Below are 26125 nucleotides of genomic sequence, written 5' to 3' on the forward strand. Positions count from 1 at the left end.
CATTAATTTTAGTTAAAGAATGGAGAGATTTTTTGTAGGAAAAAATTCGATGAAGATTGAAATTCTAGCCAAATTATTGATACGAAATGACCAAGCAATGAATGCAATGGTCTTTTGTAAAAAATATCACATTCGTTTTCATTTTCCAATTTACTTCTCCGTAGCGTGAAAATTCATCTATTCGTTAGTTTCAAATTTTTCTTCATAGCGAAAACCCTTTTTATTCATTTATGCAGGTAGAAGATCATTGTATATGCATACTCGTGTATTTCGCAGTCATTTTTTCCACCCTGTCCTGTTTTTTTTTGTTCAGACAACCATCAAAATTCGTCCGAATCGCAGTACGTAGCATTTTATTCGCGAAAGAGTTAAAACAATAATGAAAAAAGAAAGAAATTCAACCTTGAACTGCAAACCGAGATTAAAATTTTGTCATTTCGTTGGCGCGGCATTAAAAAATTCACCTTTCATTCGAGACGAAATGTAGTAAAAAATTAAACAAGACAACGAGAGAGTACGAGATATTAAAAAATGCATGATTATACGATTCACGCAATCCCAGAATTATACTCTCGTACCTTCATCTCCGTCGAGCAAATTTCCTCCCCTCTAGCCCCTTCTGCTATTAAAAAATTGAAAAAAATGAGAGAAAATTGCTCACACATAACAAAGGTCTGCCTACGAGTCAGCAGCATTTATGTATATATGTAGTAAGAACACTTGATTAAAACTAAATTGATTATTACGTTATCGCGTCACTATCTCGAGTGTATGTATTTTTCACGCTGCGACTCGACGTCGACGCGATTATTAATAATTCGCGGCGCAACGTTAAAAGTCGACAGAGGGGGTCGGGGGGGTATGTGGGAAAAAAATACGAAGACATAAATGGTGAAAATGCGCTCAGCGCGGGCAATTTTTCCGCATAAATCCAAATAAACGCTAATAAACATATCAAAATTGTAAATAGGCTCGCCTTTAAAACTAAACACAATAAATCAAATTTATGCATGTTATCTACCTGCTGACAACTTAATTAAAATCTGTTGATTTATGCGTCTTGTGACCGTAAATGAAGAAAAGTTTTCTATTGCGAGCCAACTCCAGGTAAATGTACACAGAAGGGGGTGTGTGAGTATATTTGTTATATTGCGAATGTGTTTAGATGTTTGGTTGTTCTTCTGATGTACATATAAGAGAAGAAAACTACATCTGGCTGGTACGGATAGGTCCAAAGGTAGGTATATTTGATGAAAATTAAGCTAAGAGCCCATAAAGCACCTTTAAAGCTACCGAATAAAATATTGAAAAATTTCCTACACGACGTTTTAAAAATTTACTGCTACGATCTTACTCCATTAATGGGTCCTTGAGGGATACCGCAGCACGAGAGGGGGGACGGTAGCGTGACTTGAACGAAGGGGCCGAATACGAATGTGTCACAGGACACGCGGTAATTTCGACTCCACGATGATGCCCCGTTGCAAATACGTTTGGAGAAACGACCTTTCGGTGTAATTCCCACAGATCACATTATCGCAGCGATCTGCTCTTCTTCGTGGAGTGCGGAAGAGATGCAGCAATTTGAAATAACACGCAGGATATTTGCCTTGGAGTTCGAATATGTGTGGTTTTTTCCTCAAGACGATGACAACAAGATGCAAAGGCAGCGTCAATCCCAAACGTACTAGTGCCAAGATGGTTTGTTTATTTATCAAACAACATCTCGAGTAGGTACGAGTAGTTTTTCTGAATGACAAATACTCTTCGAAAGGTAGCTTGATACAAAACACACGTGGACGATATCGATGACGGAAATCGATCGTGTTTTTTTAACCAGGTACTGTACCTCACACACGACACAGGATACGAAATTGAAATGCCCTTTGGGTACGTTTCCTGTCGTACTTGATTTCCGAGTCTTTTCATTTGAATGTTTCCTCGCCTCTGTACGATATGGTAATTACGTATAGAACGTGGTTTACACCATCGTTACTTAATTATCAACCGTTATAGTCTCGATAAAAGAATCCCACACGTGGTCTTGGGTACCTTACGCAGCATAAAATTGCCTATATAAGAACCCTGTCAATTTTCAAGTCGAGGAAATGAAAAAAAAAGGAGAGAAAACTGCTAGATTGTATACTATATTTATTTAAAGTTTTGCCGAGTTATTACTTTAGGGATTTTGGGAATTAACAAGGTGCCAGAGTATTGAGTTCGACAGAGACATTACCAATGTACCATCTGTATTGATATATTGCCCCATACAGGCGAATTTTAATCGCCAAATAGGGGAAGTCTACGATTAGGAACGAGTCGAGTGTACAAGTAGCTAGCTACTGGTAGAGCTACACTACACTGTATCTATAAGTTGGAGTCTTTTTCCTATATGTATGGTTAATGGTTATAAGTGGGTCGCGTCCGATGAGATGATAACGTGAACCACGTTGCGTAAATAAAAACATTCCGAGTCACGTCAATTTTCCTAATTCCCAAAGTACATGAAAAGTAAATGAGACTCGTATACGAATAATATTTAACGGAGCGTTAAAGAGTTGTAAATGTGAGCGGTTCGATTGAATTAGACCGAAACGAAGGCTCACACGATGAAGGGTTCTAAAGTAGACATCTAATAATAGTAATGCGCTGAAGAGGTTGTAGAGTCAAAGTGAGCTTGGAGTGGTGGTGAAGGAGGCGAAAGGATCTAGGGACACGAGAAAGGAAATTGCCATATAGGAATGAAGAAATTTAAAATTATAATAGTAAAATTTTTAAGTTGGAGGAAAAGTGGAAAGATTGGTTCCATTTTCCAAGATCGATTTAAATGGGCTAAAGATATAAAACAACACATGAAAACTACAAAAAAAATGCAGAAAAACAATTTTTTTTGAGCTGGCAAGGAACAAAAAGGGGCTAAGAAGACCAAACCTCCAAAGGGTGCATTAAGACAACCTTTCAAAAACATAAATTTCAACTTCCAAGATCAATTTGGAGAGAGTGGAGATGTAAAAGTAAAACCCATCGAAAAATATACGAGTACTTAGGATAAGATTAAAAAGTCAAAACTTCAAAAGGACAAAATTAGGATACCTTTCGATTTCGAATTCTAGATCAACTTGCAAGAATTAGGAGAGTGGAATAAAATATAAAACTACTGAAAAATGAACAAAAAACCCTACTTTACATATGAAGAGTGATATTCCAAAACTCGCTTTGTCCATTTTCACAACTTTTCAGGAGAGAGGAAAAACAGTTTCCCTTTAAACGGGTAAATTGGCTTTTTTGGCGAGTTTAGCACTTTATTTGGGTGGATTTATGATGTAGGAGTGTAGGTATACATTTCATCTACTAAATACTGCTGAAAAAAATTTCAATAAAAATGGACAAAACGCGTTTTGGAACGTTATTTTTTTTTTAATTTTTAGTGAATTGGCTATTTAGGTGAGTTTAACACTTCATTTTGGTAGGTTGATGATGTAGGAATGTGAGTTAATACTTCATCTACCAGGTACCACTGAAAACCCAACTTTGATAAAAATGGACAAAGCGAGTTTTGGAATATCACTCTTCATATGTATAGATAAAGAAGGGTAACGAGGAGCTTAAAATTTAAAACCTCAAAAAGGCACATTTTATAGGATACAATTCTAGCAAATAGGTACGCAAAATTTCAGCCACCAGCAAAATATGGAGGACTATAAGGGTGAATAGGAATTAGGATGAATTTTTTTCATTTTTTTTTTTTTTAGAAATATTACGGGGTCCAACAACACATTATGACCAATAGACCAAATGACCTCAACGAGACGTAGGAAAAATCGCATATTTTTGAACTCATACTTGACCCTCCCTCCTCTCTTTCCCCCTCCCTTCCCAAAGTTGAAAAAAATTTATCGGTGGAGGGCGGGTCTATTTTTTTGGCAATTCTACTTACTTATACCATTTTAAGATAGCAAAGACAAAATCATCATAATGTATTTTGTAGGAAATAACTGTCTTCCTGTTACTTTGAGAACTCCTGAACTCGACAAAAATGAACAGCGAGCTTTCTCAATGTTTTAAAAACAATGACATGGAAGAACTAAAAACATTAAGAGGCCACTTGAATCAGAAAAAAAATTAAATTCAAAACATTTGAAACATTTTTACAGCTCTCATCGAGAAGAAAAATGTTTTAAACAAAAAATTTTTAATTCATCTTTGAAATCATTTGACCATTTAATATTGGAAAACGGACAACTTTAATACGGAATGAGAAGCAAAAATATCCAAAAAAGTCAAAACGATTTAAAAAGTCCACTTTTGTAACATAGAAAGGGATAGAGAGGAGTTGAAATTGCCAAACTCTCAAAATCATAAGCATTAAAAATGTTTTTCTACTGTATGCCGAATTTCGGCCTCCAGATCAATTTGGGTCTGGAGGGACCAAAACTGCAGGTAAGATGAAACCAAAAATTACTTTTTTTTTAAAAATTGATCAAAAGTTCACTTTCTTGCCCAAAACTGGAAATGGACAGAGAGGGATTCAAAAGTCCCAATTCTCAAAAAAATGGTGAAGAATATTTTCAAACCATCATGCCAAATTTTAGTTTCACATCCACTTAGTTCAATTTAAAGAAACTAAAATAAAATAGAAGACAACTTGAAAAAAATATCTCATTCAAAAATTCACTGTCTATTTCGAAGCAAGAAAGGGTGCAGGGATAAGACGAACTCATTAAAAAAAAACACATTTAGGGTACTTTCCAGGAGTTAGGGACATCACAAATTTCAGTCTCTTAGGTTAATTTGGCGGGGTTGAGATCACAAAACAAAATCGAAAACCACTGAAAAAAAGGCAAATCCATCTTTTTTGTCTGTAGAAAGAGCTGAAGAAGAGTTGAAAAGTCTATAGGATAACTCTAAATGTATGTACCTACGTATCAAATTTTAAACTTACAAGTAAACTTCAGACGATGGGGGTTCAAAATTTTAAAAAATTAAAAGATCTAGAGCAGATCGATTTTTGGCCTAAGTAATGCTTAAAAAATTTAATTTACTTTTGATATATTTCTGCTTTAATTTTTTTCACGGCATGACCCCCCCCCCCCCCATTCATGACTCCCAGACTTTATTTTGAGAATTTTTACATGAGTGAATTTTTGATGAAGATCATTCGTAATCAAACCACATAATAAATAATTCACTTATTTTACTACACAAATATTACCAATATAGGTACCTACCTACTTTCAGTGACTTTGATCATACACGGTCTTAGTTTCAGGGAGAGGAGCGCAAAATTTGAAAAAAATTGAAATCGATGAAAATGATGCGTTCCCCTCCCCCTCTCCCTCTTCTTCAATCTTCAATGAATTAATAAGTGTTCATTCTTTTTTTTTAAATAATATATATTTGCATAAAAAATAAACAACCTTTTCCAAATTTTCATCAATTCGAAGACAATCTCATTAAAATTTGAACAAAAAATAATTTGAAGAGACAGCTGCACATTCAAAATTACATTCATCATGTAATTTTCTCTCGTAAAATCCCAAAAGATACATTCACCATTGATTTGAATCAGTCGACAGACCCCATCTTCCACACATAATAGACTACATGAAGTACCAAGTAGGAAAATGGCTACTTAATTGCGACGACGACGTTGACGTCGACGTCGCTAGAATCCGAAGCTATTAAGAAAAATATTTGATGTCCTTATCTCATCCCCATTTAAACAATAGACTATAGTCTCGACTCTCGAGTCAATGAGGTCATACTCGAGTGGCTATTTTCCTCGGTTATTTTCTCTCGTCTTCTATGAAACAACTGCTTTGCTGGCTTATCAAACGTTTAATCTATTAACCCTCTCGGACTGATGATGAAGGGACATAAATGTGGAACTATCAACATGAGATCAACACTTTTACTTTGTGGAAGGTCTGTTTCTATCTTAAGCATTGCGGCACAAAACTATGATTTTTTTTAATGAAATACTTACCAATGAACTATTCACAAATCTTATTAGAACCCAAATTTCTAAGACAGTAAACTAACTAATAAAATGTTTAAATTTCTTCATTTGGAAAAGAATTTTCTTTACTCGAATGAAACTCACATAAGTCCATCGAATAAATACTCATAACATGAGCTAAAGGAAACCTAGCAACTCCTAACTCGATACCTTTCTTTACCTACTCGAACATAAATTCCATCCAAAAAATGATTAGATTTTTTGAAAAGTGAAAATGAAAAATTTAATAAAAATCCACGAATAAGAAAAAAAAATATCAAAAATTCCTAACTTGTTCATAAAACCATACCTCTGGTTCCTTTTGGACTGCGGACAATGGTCAAAAAATATAAAATATATTAGAAATATTTCAGACAAATACATGTTATTAAATTCGATGAAAAAAAGAAATAAATAAGGAAGAAATAAGAAATCCGCCAAATACCTGCTACATTTAGGAACGTAGGTAGGCTACCTGAATTCTGCACAGTTTCACTCTGCACATTTTCCTGTAATATTATTAAAACTCAAGAATCTTGTAAAATTTGATATCAATACGAGTAAAGGAAAAAAGAGTTGATAAAATCAAGATTTTAGGATATCCCAAGGCGAAAGAACTCATTGAATGGAAAACTTCATTGTAGAATGGAATGTAAGTATCTCGTAGGTGGGATTTGTGTTGGAAAAAATATGTTACTCGAGTCAAAGCAGAGTGAATTTAATAAGTCGTAAAATTGTGAAATTTTTTCCATCGCAATATGCATCTTTGAACTGAACACAGGTAGGTGTATTCTATACGAGTAAAAAGCTCCCAACAAAGCGTCCTTTGACTCTCTTTATTCATAAACTTCATTACGTTTCCGATATCGATACAGTAGCCAGTAGGTAAGTAGATACCTATTATATTATATTTTTTTGTAAAACAAGATCGCGAACATTGTTTAACATAGACGACGAAAATATGCACCAAGATCAGTGGCGAAAATCATTCAACCGAAGGGAGAAAAAACTATTATCTGGTAACATCTGTTTAATAAGGAAAAAATTCTGCGACTTGAATACCATCAGCAAAAATTTATACTCAATTTATATTTTTTTAATATAACACCATGCCTTAATCTTATACACATTTGCTCAAATTACCATGCTTTAACGAGAGAAAAGAATAAAATAAATTAAATTTCGACTACCCAGTAGCGAAATTAAATTCAAACTTTACTACTCGTGTAATCGTAAGTTACTTTATTGAAATTCATGCCGTAAGGCTATTTTTTAAAAGCTTATTTTCAATGAGAAGAATACCACCACCAGCACCACCACCTCGCATCACGTTAGCCTTAACATTAAAATGCGTTATGAAAATTCTAGCCATAATATTTTTACTCTTTTTTTTTTTTTTTTTTTTCGTGCATTTGCCACCACTTATCTACTCTAGGCAATACACGAATGGATTCGTATTCTGCAGCAAGTTCGACAACCTCAATTATTTTTATGCAAACGTCGAATTTACATTTTCGTACTGGAAAATACTTACTACCATATCTATACTATGGTATCGAACCAATAGCGAATATTTTTACGTCCTACTTTCCGTATTTTCTGTCTTCCCCCCCCCCCTACCCCTTTATCTGTTATTCGCACAAAGAAAGTATCGTATCTCTACTTTCGAATCAATAAAATGATCGCTTTTTTTTTTCTTCTTTTTTTTCGTCTCTCTTTTTTTTTTGTTGCTGGTAATTTCAAAACACATTATAACTATATAAAATCTCACCATTAAGAAAAATATATACCAGGTTGCGTAATACAAAATAAGGAAAATACCATCAAAGCCTGGTAAACAAACAAAATTAAAACCAGGCCAGATTTATTTTCCTTATAATGTAAAACGAAACTTGGAAGACATTTCGTGATATCTTTTATAGTGAAGAAGAAGAAAAAAAAAACGAAGAAGAAAAATCAATAAAAGCATTTCCAACGTACCCACCACTTGAAATTTATATTCAAAGATGAATATTATTTCTTCCAACAAGAATCACGAGATAATTGTTCTAAAAATACGGAATTATTGCATAGTCATCAAAATCGAATAAATTACTCGTATTTCGATGTAGTGCCTACGTTTTTTTGTTTTTTTTTTTGTTTTTTTTTTGCACAGAGGAAAAAACTTCTTAGTTTGAGGATTGGCAAAACGGAGGGGAAAAAGTGGGTACCAGAAAATTCATTAGAAGTGAAACAAGATTTAGTAAACGTAAACATGGGATTTATTTCAAAGGGGGAAAAAACGTTGCAAGTTGCATGTGTCATTTTAGCCGAATTTTCCATCTTTTTACGATACTTTGTATATCTAGCTGAATATGCTCACAAAAAAAGGAAAAATTTTCATGAAAAAGATTTTTTTTTCAATTTTTTTTAAAAACTCATTACTTAGAAAACGACTGAAACGAATTGTTTACGTATAAATTGATTCACTTCTCAGTGAATTGTTTGTGAGAGTATTAATTCATTTAAGGGATTCATTCGTGAACGAATTGATTAATTTTTTGAAAGAACCATTCGCGAACGAATTGATCAATTCTTCAATTTATAAATCAATTTGTTCGCGAATGATTCACCAAAAATTATTCAATTCGTTCGTGAATGATTTACCAAAAATTATTCGATTCGTTCGCGAATGATTCACCAAAAATTATTCAATTCGTTCGCGAATGGTTAACCAAAAATCATTCCATTCGTTCGCGAATGATTCACCAAAAATTATTTAATTCGTTTGCGAATGATTCACCAAAAATCATTCAATTCGTTCGCGAATGATTCACCAAAAATTATTCAATTCGTTCGCGAATGATTCACCAAAAATTAAGTGAATGAATTGATTCGTTCGCGAACAAGTCACCTATACGAATCAATTCGTTCGCGAGAGATTCACTTTGAAATCGATCAATTTGTTCAATCGCCAATCGATTGTGAATGATTCGATTCGATTCACTTTGCTTGAAAACAGATCAATTTCTATAGGTACAATATACTTAGTTTTACAAAAACCGAATCAATCGTAAATTAATTGAGCTGTTTGCGAATGATTCGCCAAGAAATCAATCAATAATTTATTTTATCATCAATCGTTCGTAAATGATTCGATTCCATTATAAAATATAAACAGGTCAATTTGCAATACCAATGTTTCAAAAAAAGTGACACAATTTGTTTGTGAAAGATTTGTATTTGAAGAAAAGTCAAAAGTCGGTCTTCTGAGTGTTTTTTTTTTTCGGTAGGATTGTTTGAAATCGAAAAAGGTTCTTTCATAAAACGATGTAGATAAGTAGGTTTTCTGAACTTTATTATGTTTTGAAAAAAATGTGAATTCCTCAGAAACTTTTCCAAAATTTTCAGTAATCTAAATTCATTTGCTTTTAACGCAACGCCTTTAATTTTGGAGACAGGGACACTGGACAGGTTATTTTTACTCAGGGGACTTTTTTTGTTCGCCTTCAAAAATTGCTTATTTTTGTTCAAGACTTGGAATAAGATCAAATGCCCCTAGGATGGGTTATTTTTGCATTCCTTTTTTTTTGAAAAATTAAGAGTCTTACTGGTCAATAAGAAGAGCTCAAATGAGAGTGCCAAAAATTTCAGAAATTCAACCCAGATGAGGTGTAAAGAAGACCAGAGCTTCGAAAAACAAAAAATGAACTGCATTCGGATGCATCAATTGTATTTTTGGAACCACTGAATTCTGTTATTCTCGGAATTTTCGGCTTTGATTACTTTTCTGAGAGTTGGAGGGGCCATTTTTATTCAAGTTTTCAAGAAAATTGTACCAAAATGTATTCCAACTGCAGATTACTCTCTCGCTGAGTTTTGAAATTTAAAAAAAAAATTGCTAAAATATGCATCATCCAATTCGAATGTCAAAATTCAACTGCAATGTAAGTTTGAGAATTCTTGAAATAAAAATTTTTCATTTTCATCAAAAAATTTCCAATTTTAACAATTTTTTATTTTAATTAAATTAGGCATTAATTTTTTGCAAAATACATATTATTTTCAAATGATAGTTTGTCAGTTCTCAAATTCATTCCAATTTTCATCACTTTTTGAGAGTTAGATCTTCGGTATCTAATTAGGTAGCAGGTAGGTACCTACTGGAAATAATTTCAAAAAACGTATTTTGATCGTTGTTTTGATCGTAGTTCAAAAAAAGAATTCCAAAAAATTGAGCTAAATACGAAATTGAAAAAATATATGTTTTCGGGCTTTTTAGCTCGCTGAATAACTATATGACTTCAAAATTTGGGCTATAATACACTAGATCAATTTTCTGAATAAAAAAGACAATTTTCCAAAATTCGTTTTTTTTAAACTAAATTTTTCATAAAAAATGGCAGATTTCAAAGTACCAAAAAAAAGATAATTATTCAAAACTTTGCTAAATCGTCGCGAAAAGAAATAAAATCGATTTACATGTTGATCGTTGATGAAACAAATTTGGACTTTATGGGAGCTATTCCTGGAGCAGAAAATGCAGAAGAAACACATTCAGTGTAACATATGTACTAGATATAGAATTCCAGTTTCAGCGTCACCTTTCACATTGACTCAGCTTTTTTTTTTACAATTATCCTAATCCTACTTTGACGTGACAGCGTTTTAATTTCATTTAAGTAAGTATTTCTCCGATTTTACTGAAACATAGTTCCAGCGACTGAAGGGAAAGATTCACAACAAACTGAGCTTCTACCTACGACATTTCGAATCACTGCATAAATACCCATCTTTTCACATTACGACACTATACGCTTGTACAAATTGTACAATGTACAATAGAAATCCAATATTAAACCAGTAATAAGTAAGGTATCTACTATCTAGCAGTAAGTATAGAATACATCAAGTTCAAAGTAAATGCAATTTGTACAACGCAGCAAAGACCTCATTACGATTTAATTTAACTCTTTGCAAGTTCACATGTTCCCTGCATTCTATTTAAAATTAGCTAATAAGCACTGCTTGCAATACATAGACAAAATAAATGCACATTCGAAATCGTTATTTCGAGATCTATGGCCAAAAGAACAAAGCAGTACGTTGGGTACAAGAATAATCTACATGATGGAAGTTTAATTAAACGAATGAAGATGAAAGAATATTTAATCTAATTTCACAACAGGTAGGACAGGGTAGAATGTGGTGAAAAACTCTTCTTGAAGAACCTTGCAATGATATTAGCATAAGTAAACAAATGCGAGATAACATTTGGTCACTGTGAGTTCGCATTTATATGGGCTACTTATAATTTAGTAAACACTTACTCGAGATTTTCAGCCATTTTGAGGTTTTGTTGTTGATGCTCCGAATATCGTACTAGTCTCACTCAATGCGAGTAACATGGAATATAAGTATAAATAAGGGAGTTTGATATTTGTTTGTTTAGCCAAATTCGATGATAAGATTATCCACACGAGTGAAGTGAAGAGATAATCGAACGCGAATTTTCACTTTTTAAATCATCACACGACGATACGAACGTTTAAGATGGAAATAATCAACTCGAAATTATTTCAAAAAGATTAGGTACACAATTGTCAACGAACGCATTAATAGAATAGAGCACTGAGCACATGGTACTATCAAGTATATCTGGTGCATTAGATCATCGCTATCAGTCGAACTGATAAGAAACAAAGAAAGACGTTTCGTTTGGTGACTTGTGAGACATGAGTCATGAGCGTAGCATTTTTTGACTACCTACCTAATATCTAGTCACATTAAAGAAAAGATATCCTAACATTTTGTAATATTTTTAGAAGTATTCGAACTTCATTATCCTCTCTGAATTAAGAAATAAATAAACCATTTCAGGGGAACCAAAACTACACATAGTAGACCAAACTTATTCACAACCAACCAAACTCTAACCACTTAGAAAACTTTTCGTAAAAACGGTTCCTGTTCCTAGTTTTTTGCTTATAGGATCGTTCAATAAAATAATACAAATTCAAAAAACTTGGTTTTAAACAACAAAGGAAAAAATCCATAAATCACCAATTATAAAACCCATAAAAGGTATATATTTCTTCTTAAATAACTTGGCTGACTGCGGTACCTATATAAGTAAGTTGGGAAGTTTTATAAAACGAAATCTAAAAAGTCAAAACTATCATCTTCTTTCGAAAATTTCACCGAATTGTAATTTGCTCGGTGGAATTTCATCGTTTTTCGTCGAACTAATTCCGACGAATATTCTCTCGGACAATAATGGTATAAAATTTATGGAATACCGCAATATGCAAACTTTTATAAGCTCGTGAATCAAAACTACCGAGTATACGAAATCAAACCGAGATGGAGATGAAAAGTTGGTCGTAAACTTGTAAGCACATTTCGGTAACAGTAAACTTTTTATCTTCATAAATCGATGATACCGGTGAAAATAATTTACTCGGGTACCTTCAACCTATCGCCTTGAATGTTATTTTTGTGCCATCGCCGGATTTGTAGGCCTTTTTTTTTCTTTTTTTCGGCTGTGGCCGTGCTGTTTGGGGAAAAAGGAAGAAGAATACGAGTAAATTCATCACAAAAAATGACGATTCAATCACGAAATATATCGTATCTTCCCACACGACATTGGCTGAACAAAAATGCCTCGTACTTATGCACTTGACTTATATTTATGTTTGATGAGAGCTTCAAAATACATCTCAATTTTCAAACCTACCACACGTTATCCTTGTACGACCCTCTAAACAACATCTAACACTAACAGCAAAAGGAACCCATATACTATCTTCGAAATTCAAGGTTTTTTTCCTTTTAAAATTAATTTCTCGAGATAATTAATTGTTCGAATATGTATAATTTCTAGAAATGATGGTACAAAGTAATTTTTTGAACACTTGGGTACCTATTAATCTGTATGGCAAGAAAAAGAGAAGACATAATTATGTACCATTGAAAAAAAAATTGGAAACAACCTTTAGATGTTTTTTTTCAATAGTAAAAGCATTAAATTACCTATAAACTAAAAAAAAAAAAAAAAAAAAAACGACAGAAAATTATTAGATGATTTTTGAAGAGCCAATTTTAAAATAGGTACTCGTATTTAAAATGATGTGATGAATTGCAGTTTATGGATACCCAAACAATGGATTCCTACTCAAAATGAATAGTAACTTACTTACTTATTACTTATTACCTATCAATACCTATTACCTTGCTCTTCTGACAAACATTTGTACTCACCTGAAACGAAACAAAAAAAAATCGATTAGTACCTAATTGAATTGGAAAGTTAACAATCATCTCACAGTGCATAGAAAACACAAATCATAGGTATCTACATATATTAATTAATGAAACTTAAACTTCACTTAAATTACGTACCTACATATGTACTTATACATAATTAACAAGTCTAATGGATCAATGTGAGCAGATTGTGAGTAAGCATAGGGCACGAGGAATTTCAAGGTGAAAAAATTCCAGAATTTGAAATAATAATTTATTTGGCGTTGCATTGAACTGACAAGGGATGAAATGAACCACTCGATGATGGTTCGGATTCGATTTGATGAGACTTGGAAAAAAGCGTGGTCAATTTTTGGCGAATTTCTGAACATTTAAAATAGGTATGTAGTTAGTTCATTTTTATAAACCTCTTTCTCTTTTAATTTTGAAAAATTTTTCGAGTTCAAGAAATGGACTTTGGCACATGAAATCTATTCTAGAAAAATATGCTTCAATCAACATAGAATTATTTTCAGGAAAACTTTATTCAGAACTATACCCTTTCTAAAAACAACACATTTGAAACACTTTGCGAACCATTGTCTTATAAAAAAAAACGCAGAAGAGGAAAAAAATGAAGAAAACACTTTGAAAAACGTTAGTACTCGTTATATTAGAGGCAGATCATTAGTGGTGTGTATCCTTTAATTTATAATTTCAGCACAATTTCACCGGAAATCTGACCTTTTACGACGAACCATACTTTTCGTTGCTTTTTCCATCAAATTATACATTTTTCAAAACGTCTCTTCGTTAGGATTTTTTCGCACTCTTTTTTTTTGCCATTCGCCAAACTAAAAGAATAAACGACGCATCGCATTTTTACCCAAAAACTTGTCTTACAAATACTTTTTTTTTCTTATTTTTTCTTAATCGTTTGTGATTTTTTTTGACAGTTTTCTTTTATCGTTTTTGTATTTTATGGCATGTCTTTCGCAATTTACGACCGTCGAATGGGTAAATTTAATCTTGTAAAGATAAAAGTAAAATTTGTTGGTTTTCTTTTCGTTCTTCACCGCGCGTTAAGTAATTAAAGTAAAACAAAAGCCAAATGAATGTTTTTAATTAAATAATTACCATGTTTTAATGGATGGTAAATTAATTTCAAATTATAGGGGTTACGATTTAATGTAATTTTCTCGACCGAGGTGGAAAACTGGTCGGGTATTATTTTTCAATTGTTGTTAGCTATATGGCTTCTGATAAGAAAGTAGAGAGGGTTTTTTTATGGCTAGTGCTGGGGTCTCGCAATAATTGTAAGTGTGAGTATATTTTATGAAAACGATCTCGTTTTTCTGCTTGAAATTAAGCTAAATTAAAAAAAAAAAAAAACTCGATTACAGATTGTAGCTTACAAAAATATTTTGAGATGAGGAAACTCATAACGTAAATGAATAGATACCTACACCTAGTTAGGTACTTAATTACTTATTAACATTCTAAGTTGACCTGTATTCACTGAAATCTTGAATTTCATAAGAGTGTGATCCTAAGAATATATCCTCAATTTTGAACTCGTCGAATTTTGAAAAAATTTGAGGAAAAAAATTATGATTTCAAAATTTGGATAGAACAAATATTCGAAAAAAATTATTGGTTTCCAAAGAGCTGGAAAATGTCGAAATATCTACATTATTTCTCCCAAATTTTTAGTTCTAAAATGCATTTTTAATTTTTAGTGAATTTTTAAAAATAAAATTTGGGCTAAAAATGCAGAAAAAAAATCAAAATTTTACCAAATCGACTGGTAAAGTTGAAATTTGGTATGTAGTCCATTTTTAACTCCTCAAATCGATTGGAATTGTTTCAACTAGTTTTGAGCAATTCTGAAGCCTCCAGCAGATTTTTGAAAATTGAAATTTCCACAGTCTGGAATATTGCCATCAACAGCAATTTACCAGAATAAGGTGTCGAAGACATCACGAATAAATATTTTACATTTGACAACGAGCGGTAAAATCTTTCACAATCGAGTAGAATGAAATAAATCATAATTATCCTCGTAGATAATTATAATGGGCAATATGACAGTAAAAAAAAAAAAAAAAAAAAAAAAAAAAATGGACGTAAATGAAACACACTAAGCAGTTATTACTCAGTTATACGAATTTCAAAACAGTAACATGTGTTGGTAAGTGGTTTTTTTTTGTTTTGTTTTTAGCAAAGTTCAACAGTCAACACATGCTAGGGTAAGTATGTTTAGGCTACAGCGAAGTTATTGGTAAATTGTAGGCTTATATAGATTTTTCAACAAAGTATACATTATAGCCACACAGTCTCGAGCTCGCGAGTCAAATTGAAACATATTTTTATTATTACATTGTTAACGCGAACAGTTTTTTAATCAGTTTGTTGAAAAGGGTTCGTTGAAGAAAAAAAAACCACCTGGTTATAAGAACCTAAAAGCTGCACCCGCTTAAGTTGTTTTTAATTAAACAAATCGAATCAATACGTCGTTATTGTAATACGAATTCAGCTCCTTGAAAGTTAATTTAACCACAAAAAAAGTAGGCACTCGAGACTATTGCAAAAGACACGCTGTAGACAGAAGAAGATTTGAATTTAAAATTCATTAAAATACTAATAACATTACGAATTTCATTTAAATATTAAACGGTTAATTTTTCCCCATTTTCGAGCACCCTATTTATGTAAAAAAAATTCAAATTACAAGTAGCCGAGAGTCTTTAGGAATAAAACACGCGGGTTTTGCTGGCAGATAATTACAAACGATTCGTGAACTCGAATGAAAATTTAATTTTCAAGTTCATAGTTCAAAGTGCGCGGTTTTATACTAACTGTAAGTTTATTTGTGAAAATATTTAATCAAAATTTCATCGGGCTAACCCTTTGGCGTGTGCGGGATATAGTTTTAGTTTTATTTGGTATTTTTCATTCTGTTCACGAATGAAATTGAACTACAATGGCAACACTTTATTATATTTCATCAACGCTCTATGGTGTATGGTGTATGGTAGTCGACTCTTCGAACATAACGTTTCTTTCGAATGGTATTTTTTACACGACATCACAAAGTGTAATTTCATGACTGAAGAATTTATACGAGATGGTATTATTTGACAGATACGATGCGGTTTCTTTTGCTTTTAATAAATTGCCTTTACAGATGACTTTATTTAAAAAATACTATCTCTCGTCGGAAATATCCAAGTGAAAATATTTTTTAATCTTCTCGCCAAAGAAAAACTTATTTGGCACAAAGAGCAGCGTTGCAGAGAGAGAGAGTCGACTATTCTCAAGGGATCGGTGTGTGCAGAGGTCTTTTTATACTTAGATAACAAAAGGGTTCGTATATAGTATGACGTTTGCTTTCCAGAGTCATCACACATATCCTAGCTGAAAAGCTCAAACAAGGTACACCTCACGTTGTTGGTAGAATTACGTCAAGGATTAGACGGTGTGGCGATCGTCGTCGTTCGATAGATACACATTGGCCAAGTCGTAATATGAGCGAGAAAAAAAATGCTAAGGCGACCCACTACCGATAATTCTAAAAATAAACAAAAATATTTCACGCTAAACACTTATCAATGGTACGGATCATTTTGCAATAACCAATATTAGATTTGCCGGCGATGATGAAGGCAGGGTGAACGTTAAAGAATCCGGCCCACACGGCCACAGGGTTAAAAAGGAGCCATACGCGGAAGAGTGCGGTAAAAATAAAAGAAAACCCTCGGGTGATGCGTTTTGAGGGTAGCACAATGAACATGTTAATTGGAAGCAGTGCATTCGTCGTATGTATGTACGTATCTGTAGTAATCAGAATATAGGGTTGTGATTAGGGGGGTTGATAAGCAGCCATATTACAAGGGAAGGTTTTAAAATATGTTAGCATGTATTGCTTTCAAAGGTCGACGAGGGTGCGGTGGTGGTGGCGGTTACTGTGATCAAATTAACGGGCATCACACAGTCTATACAGTTATTATAAAAAAATACACATTAACGGTTCACTTGGCGTTTAGATTCTGCCTTGTCTGGGATGAATCATCTTTGATGGATCGCTTCGACATAATAAAAGTTTTGATTAAAGAATATGCAGCCCTGTCGAGTCTTGTAAAGTATTACGAGGTTGTAAAGGCAAGCGGACGTGAAACTTATATCGATATTATAATAACCAATTCGACGATACGGTTAATTCCGCGTAAGCCAAATGAAAGAGAAATTTCGCAATTTGTATTATTATACTATAAGCTGATCGAAGCAGATTGCAAATGTTTAACTTTCCGCTTAAATGTATAAATTTTTCATTCCCATTATCGCCTACTAAATAAATATTTGTTTGGAGGAAAAAATTGATATTTTATCGAGCTTTTAACGTAGGTATCTCGTATCTATTCACTTTAACCCGGAAAATGGAATTTTAAGCTGTAGTTTTCTACTCCGAAGCTCATTTGGGTGTAAGTTCGGATAAGTGTTGACTTGATTTTTTATCGAGTTGCGGATTATAATCCTTTCTAGAGAGATAAAATTCGAGATTGCTGATTGTGTGACAAAAAAGCCAATTCTTGCTCATTTGAACATTATTCGTATGTACCTACTTATTCGATTTAAAATTTCCAAAAATTGATCGAATTTGTGCTCTTTCAAAAATTCTCAAAAAATCAATACGGGCACCTGAAATTTGAGGACGTCGTCTGCCTCCAACATAGTTTCAAAACCTTACAATCCAAATTTCAGGTGCTCAAATTGATTTTTTGATTTCTTGCGAATTTTCAAAAATTACAATTCCCTTAAAATTTATCTTATTCAAAACAGCTGAAATTTTGAATCGAAATTGCTTTCAATTAATTTGGGGGGGGGGGAGGGAGTCAAAAATAAGATGGATGATTGTATTTCTTTGCACATTAAAAAAAAAATTATCTAAAATTTCGGCATGTGCGCTATGAGCTCTGAGCAGTCACAATTTTGGGAATCTTCTTTCTAGGTACCTATGTAGGTAGAGGTAAGTACGTCACATTCAGGTTTGACCATTTTAAAAGTATTTTTAAGCCACTTTTCTAAAAAAAAAAAAAAATCAAAATTTTGAAATGTGCTTCAGCAGCTATTCTTCGTCTTCTTCTTCTTCATTCACTCATATCCGAGCATCATGACTATGGAGCATCCCCAATCAGCTGCCTCTAGCTTTCTCTATCTCCAGCTTCTCTGGTGCACTCTCTGAGGGTGAGTCCTGTACCCTTTTTTATCAGGTCTGTGTACCTTGTGGGTGATCTCCCACGCGACCTCTTTCCCTCTATGTGACCTTGAACAGTTAGCTTCTCTAGGTTGTCTTGCAGCACTATATGTTCGAAATATCTCAGGATCATTCTTCTTACAATGGTGCCGAGTCTGTCCTTCACAGCTAGTTCTTCCAGTATTGACCTGTTTGTTCTTTTTTTGGTCCATGAGATTCTGAGCATTTGTCTGCAGCAGTACTTTTTGAATGCATCTATCCCAGGGATGCCGCCGATATTATCGATTGCTAATCAATTAATTTTCACCAATTATCATGATTATTGTGATATCACAACACCAACAAATTGGGATCTATTCTGTAAGGATTGCTAGTGTGTAACAAGAAATTTATGCCAAAAACTGGAGGGAGGTTGTTGACTTTTGGAAGTATAAGCTCCACCCACAGTTTTGACATGCGCAGTGTCTGATTTTTCGTTCTCACTTTAGTGATTCTTGTGGAAAAGATTGTAAGTTGTAAGTATTATGATACAGTAAAAGCTCGTTAAAACGCTTTTGTTATAACGCTGATTTCCTCTGGTCCCTAGACAACCCCACTTAAACCAATGTAAAATAACTCGCAATATAACACTCATGACTTCATGAGCAATTATGAATCACGTTTTAATGCTCTAAAATTCGGAGAAAATCAAATTTTTTGTACGATTTTGACAACAAAAAACCAATTTTTTGCAACAAAAAAGCTTCCTTTCATGTAAAAACTTCTCACTTTCTGAAAATTTTGACTGTAACAACAGGTTTTTTTGCAATTTTTGCCATTTTGATTTTTAAAAAAGTAAAAAAAAAAACGTTTAGGTATGGCAAAATTTTGCCAAAAAATCTGTTTTTAACCTTTCAATAGTTTCAGTTTATGCAAACAAGTAAAATTATTATCTTTGGATTTTGGCCAAAAAAGTAAGATTTTTTGATAATCTCATCAAACTTTAATAGAAGCTTGATTGAAATTCTTACAAAAAAGCCAGATAAGTATCTAAAGTTTTTACAAAAGAGTAGAGTTTCAGATTTTTTGTCATAATCTTGAGGAAAAAAATGAAAAGTAGAATTTTTCAAAATTTTGGTAAGCAACTGATTACTTTTTGGAAAATTTGGAACAAAAAAGCATGGCTTTCTGAAAATTCTGACCACAGAAAACAGTTTGTTGTTCAAATTCAAAATAAAGTTCTCATTTCCATTTCTTTTATAATGCTCTTTTTGCTTTAAAACGAGAATTCGCGCTATTCCTCTCATCAGGGTTAAAACAAGACTTTTGCTTATAACACTCTTTTTTTCATTCTCTTGAAGAGCGTTATAACGAGCTTTTACTGTATCATGATAACTGTGATAACTTATTTATTCAATCAATCAATTCGATTATCGTGATATTTAATATAGTCAGCATCCCTGATCTATCCTGCTCTGAGCTATTTTCTTCACTGGCCATGTTTCTGAGGCATATAGGAATAGGTATTGAGAATACAGGGGTTTTTACAATCTTTAGTTTTGTTCTCTTGTTAATTCCATGGCTTTTCCAGATTCGATTGAGTTTTCCTACTGCTGTTTTTGCAATCAATGCCCATCTTGTTATCTCATCTTCTGAGCCTCCATTGTTGGTTATTCTTATTACATCTTATTAGGGAGAGTCTAGATATACAAAACTTTGTACCACCTCTATTCCATCTATCTCTTGCAGCTCAGCTTGGTTGTCATTTATCCTATCCATTATCATCATCTTGGTCTTCAATTTGTTCACCTTCAGACCCCTGACTAGGCTAACTTGTTCAATCTTGCCCACAATCTCCTTCACGAGGTTGATGTTTTCAGCCAGTATAGTGTCATCTGTGTATTTCAGATTTGATATTTTCCTGCCCCCAGCGTAACTCCTTTCTTCCATCCATCTAGAGTTTCCCTCATTATCCATATGCATTTTTGTAACTGTTGGAGGCCACTCCTGATATATTTCAACATTCTGCGACGTTTTTTGAAAATTTGAATCCCCAGAAATGAACCATTTCTTCCACTTATGTCATAATGAAGCGTCCAATAAAATTTTAATTTAAAGGTGATCCCCAAATAAGTATGTATTTCTGAGATGAATACTAGCCCATTTGGGGTTTTCATCAATACATTAACATTACTTACCAAAACAACTTTAAAACTATTTTGAGAAATTCAGAGTAACTTAGAACCCTCAATTTTCCGTTTAGGTGGCTGGCATTTTTTTGGAAGTTAGGTAGGTACCTATCATCAACAAAATGATGCAGTTCACAGGTGAAATATTGGATCTGATCCTAATCAGATCAGGAGATTGGCCGAATCTGATGAGATCTGATTTAAAGAGATGAAATCATTTCTGATCAGACCACCTGGAATACTTTTTTAAAATGATGAATAATGCTCACTTCTTTCCTGCCAAAAAATATTCACTTCCAGATTCAAATTCATTTTGTATGTACTTGAGCATCTTGTAGAAATGCTTCAGCAGAGTCTTCAAACTTTCAATTAATTTTTTCCCCATTTTTTCACCTACCTACTTGGTTAAAATTAAAAAATAAAAACGAAAAAATGATGATTGATGAACCTTAAAAACCTCAACCATTTGAAATTATCTCTTCATTTTGAAATTTTCGTAAATTCTTATTACCTATAATTTTAAAATCATCAAAAGACTCGGTTTTTTAGAATAAATTTATTTATCTTTCTTCCTTTATTGCTGCCTCGGATATCAAACAGTCGTACCTTGAACAAGTTTTTCTTCGTATTTGAATACTTGATTCGCTAAATGATAAAAGAAATTCTCTGGTAGCAAATTCTTTTATCCTTTTGCAGTCTCATTTTCAATGTCACAAAGGCCAAATTAAATTTGAAAAGAAATGAAAATTTTTCCACAGCTTTTCAACATTTTTTACTCGCAAAAAAAACGTGATATCAACACGTTACTCTTCGCTTTTTTTTTCTCGAGCAAAATTTATACAATAACCCGCATTAAAATCGGTCTAGTGGTTTTCAACATGGGGTATTTTTTTTTCGCTATCTTCTGTATGGAAAAAAATGCTTGTAAAAAAAGTAAAAGGAAAAGAATGACCCATATAAGGGCAAGGAAAACGTCGTATTCAAATGTCGGATTGTATCCTGATGGCAGCGACTTTGTCCGAGAAAGATCGGCATCACTTTTACAAAGTTATTTCTGCGGGATAACAAAACGTATCCTACCTAGTACCTCTAACTGCTAAGCCATTAGCATTATTCACCAATAAAGGCCCCTTACTGACATATATACGTCAAGTTGGTTGAAACTAAACTACGCAGAAGACATTTAACCGAGAATAAAAAATTAAAAAATTATAAATAACTGTTCTGTAGCGTTTTTTTTTCTCAGCGTTTCGTTTCAACATAGGCAGCGAATAAAAAAAAAACACCGAGGCTTTTTCTCGCAGTAAAATAAACAAAATTCAGCCACGAATGAAACCGGGTGAAATGTGTCGGAAAATTCGGAAAACTTTCTATTTTCCTTAGTTTTTCCATTATAACATTAGCGGATATTAAATGTGCAAAGAGCAAGATAATGAAACAGGGAGGTAAAAAAAAAAAGACTGAAAAAAAGGCTAACTTTAGGCTTCTTATGACCTGCTCGTGTTATTCGTCGGCTAAATAACGAGTGAATTTCATTCGCAACGACTTACGTTATTATCTTTTTCTTTCCAATAATGTCCTCGTTTGTACATTTTCATTACTGTGCAGATACGTAGCCGTTAACTTGTATATTAGTTAAAGGCAATTGGATTTTTTCGAGTTGGTTTAATAAATTTTTTGCCTATTAGGAACCATAATATACCAAGGTAGGTATCTTGCTACTTTATTCGTGTGTCTGTGTGTGAGTGTCCAGTATACTTACTCGTGTAGACTAAACGCGGTATCTTCTTAATAATTCATCGAATGGACAAGTCGACAGCGGAATTAAAATTTACTCACGTAGGGTACATCACGTGATGTGAATTTTTAGCGTTCTCGTTACATTTTAGAACCGTTCATTTGATATAAAAGTATACTTTAATTAAGTCGGATAATTTGTTGATATTATTTTTTTTCTCTCTTAGCAATTGATTCGAAATGGTGGGTTATTTAAATTGTTAGTAACGATAAATTGATATTTCCCCTTATTTTACCTGTTAATGGCTGCGTGACTGAGAAATAATATCACCTGTTTTTCCTCCACAGTCTTAATATACTATCAACATTCTCCCTATATTTTTGTTGTTATTGTTTTTTCAACATAACCAAACCGACTTCAGATTACTTATAGTGTTGAGGGTAGGTAAGTTCATTTATCTCGAAAGAAAACAAGAAGGGGAAAAGTCTAGGTACCTGTTCGTCTTCTTTAACCACACCAAAAAAATACCTGTAAGTATTTTTTATTATTTCTCTGGTTGATTTGCCCGTTTGTCATTCAACAGGCGAATAAGTAGGTATAAGTAATAAAGAAATAAAGCGTATGATTTGAGCTCGCGAAGGGAAAAAAACCGGCGAGGAAAAAAAAATGAAAAACTTTGTTGAGAAAATACGCCAAATAATATTTAAAAAGGCTTTTTTCACTCTTTTAAATATTACATTACTAGATTACATTGTTATAAAGGATTTTTCCTCTTGAAAAGTTGCGAAAGTTTAAAGGCTAAAGGAACAGAAGCTATCACATTTAAATTCTCTCGAATTTGAGTAATTGCTTCAGAAAACGAGCCAAACTTTCTTTTTTTCCTGCTACCCTTTTGCAGCTGTAGGTACGGTGCGCGGAACGTGAAAGCAAGAAATTTTAAAGGTTTTTCCTTCTTTTGCTGCGCGCCGCGAAGAAAAGAGGTAGGTAACTTTTTCACAAAGGGCGAAACCATCGCTAAGGCAAGAATTCTTGTTTTCAGGTAATTTGACAGTTTTTTGTTGAATTTAATGAGAAACGTTGTTCCTTATTGTACTCATCAGATAGCAAGAATTTTTCTTTGTGTTGCGCATCTGAGAAAAACCGCTTCGTATTTTGGTGTGTTTTTTTTTCTCTCCCTCGTCGTCGTTTGCTCTTTCTTGGGCCATGTCGAGATGTTTCGCGTGTATATCCACTACCGCGTATTTTGGTTTAATTTTTATTGTAATTTTACGCTTGTGAGGAGTTTGTTCGTCTCTGTGGAACGAGCTAATTGGATAGTAAATTTAATAAAATGTTGCCTTTTTTGGTACTTGGTAGGTAAAGGTATCTTTGTCGGGGATAAAGAGATGAGAAAAAAGGACAGGGGTGTCTACTTTGATGTATGTATCATTAGCTTGACTTCTTGCGAGGATTCTTCGTTTTACGAGACGATGGTACCGGAAATGATTATAAATGCGCTGGGTTTTTGAACAAGGTAGACATAAATGATTAACAATGCAAAAAAAGAATAGGAAATTGGCAAGCAAGCATCTTTGAAGGATCAAGTGATGAATTTTAGCTCAATTTTGTCACTTATAACCCTCTGGTCTACAGTTCAATTGATACTTCTCCGAAAATTCCAAAAGTCATGACTCAGTGTTAGGCTCAAAATTCTTTAAAAATGCTTTAAAAAAGGTTTTTGGAAAACTTTTTTGATTTTCTGCCGAAATTTTAACCCAGTTTTTTATGTCGCATGCCATCTCATTCGAAGATCTTAAAAATCATGGCTCAATTTTGGATTCAAAATTCTACAAAAATGCTAAAAAAAACTATTTTCGTTGAAATGTTTGAATTTTTTGGCAAAATTTCAACTTAATTTGACAGTTTGCAAGGCATTTTTTCAAGAATCTTCAGAGCCATGAGGCTCAAAATCCTCCAAAAATGCTCAAAAAAGATTTTCGTCAACACTTTGGATTTTCTGTCGAAATTTCACCCCAGTTTGGTACGTCACATGGCACTTTTTTCAAATATCTTTGAAAATCCGGCCTCAATTTTAGAATTCAAATTTCAACAAAAAAGTTCAAAAACTATTTTAGTCAAGATATTCGAATTTTTCATAAAATTTTAACCCAATTTGATAGGTCGCAAGGTACTTCTTCATCTTCAAGAATCTCAAGTCATGAGGCTCAACACCCTCCAAAAACACTCAAAAAAATTTGGTGATAATTTTTGATTTTCTGTGAAAGTTTCAACACAGTTTGATACATACGTATGTCATCGTCACATGGAACCTCTTTCAAAGATCTTTGAAAATCTTGGCTCAATTTTGGATTCAAAAATTCAACAAAAAAGTTCAAAAAATATTTTCATCAAAATATTTGAGTTTTTCACAAAATTTCAACCCATCTTCATAGGTCATACTTATGTCATTTTTTCATCTTGAACACAAAAATTCTGCAAAAATGCTCAAAAACATTTTCAGTAAATAGGTATGTTATCTCATACTTGAATTTCTTGTGAAATTTTAATCCATTATTTTGTTTATCCTCTTGCCTTTGATCTTGAATCCCATTTGTTTGATTTGCACTTATTCTCTCATTATTTCTTCTGCGTACACGTTGTACAATCTAGGTGATAGGTGGCATCCTTGCCTTACACCTCTCTTTATACCACATCCATTCTCTGAGCACCCAGTTCCGATCTTGACATTTGCGCTCTGCTCCCAGTACAGCTCCCAGTACAGGTTCTTGATTATTCGCAGGTCATTGTCATCAATATTGTATTTTTTCAGGATCCCCAACATCCTCTCATGGTTGACACGATCAAAATGCTTTCTCATAATCGACGAAGCAAGCAATGATTTTGCTATTTGCATTCAGTGCTCTTTGAATGATCACTTTCAGCAGGGCGATTGCGTCTCTCATCACTTTTTTTGCTACAAAGCCATTTGTTGTCCTAGTTGTAAAAGCTTGTATCTTCAATTCTGAGATCACACCTTGTGTAAACTGTTCTTTTTGCACTGTAGCGCTCCCTATGGGACTTTGGAGGGGGACCACCCTCTCACACATACCTTTTAGTTGAGCATTCAAGTCCCATTAAGGTACTGTAACCCGGGTATGCCAGACTCCCATTTTGTTCCTCACTTTCAAAAATTGTTGTTTTTCAATTCAAGGTTTTTATGACGGAATTTCTGGCATAGAATGAAAGTAATCATTGAATTAGAGCACATCCTGTGAATTTCACACATGACACAATTTTAAACTATTTTTTTAAACCCAAAAATGAAGTGCTGAAAAATGACTGAAATTCAAAACAATTAAATGTATTTCAATTGATACATGTAGCATACCATTGGAAAGCTCGTTCAATTCTCTTTCAAAGATGTTATTATAAAAAAGTTGTAAAAGTGCATGGTTTTGAAGATATACGCGGTTAAAGTTTGCCGAATTCCCATATACCGCAATGCTAAGTTCGTCAAACCAGGAACAAAATGGCCGTCTGACATACCTGGTTTATAGTACTCTAGTCCCATAGAAAGTGCTACAGTGCAAAAAGAACGGTTTACACAAGGTGTGATCTCAGAACTGGAGAAGTGGGGATACAAGCTTTTACAACTACAGGGGTAGGCAAAAGTTAGTATTCCGATTCAAAAACAACATTCACCTTAAGGTGTCGTTATTGTATGGAAGTGTTATGGGCACAATCTAGGTGAATGTTGTTTTCGA

The 26125-nt window shown here is 33.4% G+C and overlaps 1 protein-coding gene across 1 annotated transcript in view; it reads right to left on the reverse strand.

Annotated features, from left to right (window-relative positions):
• Nucleotides 1-26125, reverse strand: part of LOC135845344 (uncharacterized) — a 426634-nt gene that overhangs the window by 370039 nt on the left and 30470 nt on the right. The window lies entirely within an intron of this gene.

Source organism: Planococcus citri, chromosome 4 (genome assembly GCF_950023065.1).
Source record: "Planococcus citri chromosome 4, ihPlaCitr1.1, whole genome shotgun sequence".
Lineage (NCBI taxonomy): Eukaryota > Metazoa > Arthropoda > Insecta > Hemiptera > Pseudococcidae > Planococcus > Planococcus citri.